Raw genomic sequence first — 4235 nt, 5'->3', positions numbered from 1 at the left:
ATGACATTTAATACTTTTTATTAAAGCTGTGCAGTGAGAATTGATGTAAGTCCTGCTTATTTGAACCCATTTAACCTTTCTAATCTAGGAGGTGAGTACTTTCACAGATGGAGAAACAGACACACCGGAAAGCAAAGTTACTTAGCTGAAAGCACACAGTGAGGCAGGCGTCCAACCGCCAGAGCTCGCGCGCGCTCTCTGTTTCACGTACTTATTCACTTCGGCCATATTCCTTTTTGTTTTATTTATTTATTTATTTATTTGTTTTATTTTAAAGTTTTATTCAATATTGTTTCATCATAATCCCCTCCCCCAACTTCTCGCAGATCCTCCCCACCTCCCTACCCAACACTTACTTCATGTTTTCTCTCCCTCTTTCTATCTCCAAAACAGAAACAAACCAAAAATCAACAAAGCAAAACCCCCAAAGACAAAAAACAAACAAACAAACCATAAAACAACAACACAACACAACACACACACACACACACACACACACACACACACACCATGGGGTCTGTTTTGTGTTGGTTGGCAACTCCTGAGGATGAGATCTCCCTTGGAGTCTGGTTGATACCCAGCGTCGCTCCTTTGGAGAAAAGTGATTTCCATTCTCCTAGCAGATGTCAATTGCAAATAACTTTTTTATTAGGGGTGGGATTTTGTGTCCACCCCTGTTTTTTGTGCCAGGATTTTGTCTGGCTTAAATTTGCTCAGCTCTTGTGAAAGCTGTCACACCCTTTGCGAGTTCTTACACTGTTTCCTTGGAGTCATCCACTGCCTCTGGTTCTTATAATCTTTCTGCCTCTTCTTCCCCATAGATCCCCGGGCCTTGAGGGGAGAGGTTTGATGAAGACATTCCATTTAGGGCCGAGTGCTCCAAGGTCTCTCACTTTGAACACATTGTCCAGTTGTGGGTCTCTGTGCTAATTACCATTTTAACTGCAAGAAGTTTCTCTGATGAGGGCTGGGTGAGGCTCTGATCTGGGCTCTAGCTGAGTGCAGTGGCTGTGGGGTCCCTGGTGGACTGGTTCTGTAGGCTGGTGGAATGTCACAAAGGAATGAAGGTGAGCTAAGGGGAGTGGCTGGGGGTGGTAAGGAAGAACTGGGGGGGGGGGCCTGGGTCTGCATGAAGAGGCGGAGTTTCGAAGGGATGAAGGTGGGCTGTGAAGACAGAGTCCACTTTCTTTAGAACTCTAGGGAAGGGGGTCAGGGCAGGTGCATACATTCACATTCAGGTGTTGATATATCCAGGGTGTGACACTTGGTCTGGAGTATCTAGGTCAGAGGGCAAATGACATCCTCTGGAGTTCTGGTGAGACATGTTGGCCAAACTGTGAAGGGTGTACTCTCCTGAAGTCAGTAGAGTTTAGAGGGCAGGGGCTTCCTGGGCTGGAGGAGTATGGTTGGCTTTGATGCTGCAGACACTGGAAGGGAGGGTAGCTTCTACAGAAGGCAGCAGCCTCAGGAGAGGCTATAAAAGGACCTGGAGAGCGTTGGGCAGACAGAGGTGTGAGCTTCAGCCCACCCTTCCCAGACAGGACCACTCAGCCTGTGACTGCAGCTACAAACTGATCTTGTAGCGTTCATGGTTTCATTTTTTCCCCCCATCCCAAGTAGAGCAGAAACTCCTGAAGGCAGGTCCACAGGCTCTCTGCTCTGTCCTCTTTTGCCCTGACTTGCCCAGAGCTCATTTTTGGGAAGCAGAATCCTACCTGTGTCTATGGCTCTGTGTAAACATTATGTGCCTGTTGCATCATGTGCCGGTTGCAGTCCTGGTGGCACATCTGCCTGGGGATTCCCGCAGCAGCAGGGACATGGTTTCCCAGTCAGTGGTTGCTATAGGCCCTGCCTGATGTGTGTGGATCTTGTATGATTCTTATCCACTGTGGTCTCCCAGTGGGCAGAGGTCTTCTTCCCACCCTCTTGTCAGTGTGAGAGTCTCAAAGCATGTGATGAGGAGCCCACTTGACTTTTGTCTCAGCCATGGGCAACTAACCAGGTCAAGTTGTTTTGTGTTTTTGTTTTTGTTTCTAATGCTAAGGGGCAGAATCTGTATCCATTACAGAGCCAGATAATGGACTACCTTAGAATCATTTCACACAAGGTCTTCTTTGTCTATCAACACAGGAAGATGCACTAATAAAATATATCTCTTAAAATAAAAACAATTGCAACTCACCATACTTCTTGATTTCTAAGGTACTAATAATTGAAAGAGGCTTAATAAAAGTGTTTTAGGAATAAATAATTCTTAGCACATTAAGCATAGACTAAAGTGTAAAATCCATCCAACCTAAGAAAAATCAGAAGGTAAGAAACACATCAGGGCAGGTCTTAGACAGCAAGATATTCTCATTACAGAGATGTTGGCTGGGCTGACTCCTGACTCATGAAACATTAAGCAAATCTTTTTTTTTTTCATTATAAAGCAATTAGTCACAACCTCAAGCTAATGGCCGGACGCAGCTTAGCAGTCAGCAGCTGTGGTTCTGAGAACATTAATTCCTCTGGCCTTCCTTGGCTCCTGGAGGTCATTTACCACCAGTTCATCAGACCCCAGCATGAAGAAGTAGTCTCACAGGTGCAGCTACCAGCTCCAGCTGGACCTACTGTGTGCCAATCCACTTTCTGCTCTCACGACCCTCTAGATGCCTTTGTTCTTGCTGCCTGTCACTGCCCTGGGAGAGCTGTGGAGAGCAGGGACTAGTCTTCTGTGTTGGGTGTGTGGGCGCCCGATTTCTCCAGCTAGCCCTGATGGTCAGTTCCTTCTGTTTCTCTCCTCCCAATTGGCCCTTTTAGACTCACATGGACACCCAGCAACACGGGCAGAACGTGGGAGGGGAAGTTGTTCTTGTCTAGGTCTGTTGTTTGTTACCTGGATCAGGGACCACTGAAGCTGTTTAAAATCTGGGAAGGAAAACAGGAAAGTCAGGAACTTGAGTCCCAGTATGAGATTTAAGGAGCTTGTGGTGAGCTGGGAAGCCTTCCCTGCTCCTGGCCTTGGGACTGGCATCATTCACCCATACCTGGTTCTTCAGGCAGGCAAAATGGCAACTTTGGTAACCGGTCCTTTCAAGGAAGGCTTCTAAACCTTCTTCACCTTGCATCTCTTTTTACCTGAGAAAACTTTACCTGACTGAATGCATATAGGTGTATAGAATAGGTATACAGAGTAGATGTTTATGGACAATATAAAGACATTTACTTTAGGGCTGGGCATGGTGGTGCATACCTTTAATCCCAGCACTTGGGAGGCAGAGGCAGGTGGATCTCCTGGTCTACAGAGTGAGTTCCAGGGCAACCAGGCCATATATATAGAGACTCTGTCTCAAGACAGACAGGCAGACCAATAAGAAATTTATTTAAAAACAATTATTTATTACATATACACATAATTTTACCTTTATTAAATCAAAATTAAATACTAACAAGACAGATGAGTTTGTCTAACAAAATTCACCCAAACTTACTGATTTGATATTTACATGCTAAAAACTGTTAGGAAAACATTACAAGTCTGCTTTCTATAATTCTACCATTATATTTTTATATACGGACAGCTTGTTTGTACAATCCAAACAATGCAGTTCATAACATTCAAGTCTGAGCTGTGATGTTTTAGGTTGTGATCTTTGGCACTGCGTGCTGTGCAAGTGCTCACAGTTGAAAGTGAGCCTGACTTGTGCTCAGAGCCGAGGCTGCAGTGAAGTTGTGCAATGTGACACCTGCGGGCAAGCTAAGCGTTACCTTAGCTACATTATGTACTTGGTGTTGGATTAAGTTGAGCCTTCAGAAACCTGCTACTGTTTTAATTTTTTTTTGCTATCCCTGAATGTTGTAATGTGGAGCCCACAGCGTAAGAAGCTTTACTTCAAAGCACCGGAGGATTTTTTTGGTTTCTGGCTGTGTCGCTCTGGCCTCATACCTCAGGAGGAGCCAGGTGTGGTGGCTCACTTCTGTCATCCCAGCACTTCTAATGCAGAAACGTGAAGGTTGATGCAAGTTTGAGGCCAGCCTGGTCTACACAGCGTGTTCCAGGTCAGCCATGGCTATGTAGTCGGATCCTACTTCAAAAAACAAAAAACAAAAATCCTAGAGAAACTCAAACAGAGAGAAGCAATTTGGTTCCTAGGGTCAGGATCAAGAGCTCAGCTTAGGTCAATGTGACCCCTGGTGCAGCACTCGGAGAAAACGTTGACCCTGGATGACCGTAGTGGCCTCTAGCATCTTTC

The sequence above is a fragment of the Apodemus sylvaticus genome, chromosome 10 (assembly GCF_947179515.1).
Source record: "Apodemus sylvaticus chromosome 10, mApoSyl1.1, whole genome shotgun sequence".
Taxonomy (NCBI): Eukaryota; Metazoa; Chordata; class Mammalia; order Rodentia; family Muridae; genus Apodemus; species Apodemus sylvaticus.
Note: the sequence above shows the minus strand (reverse complement) of the source record.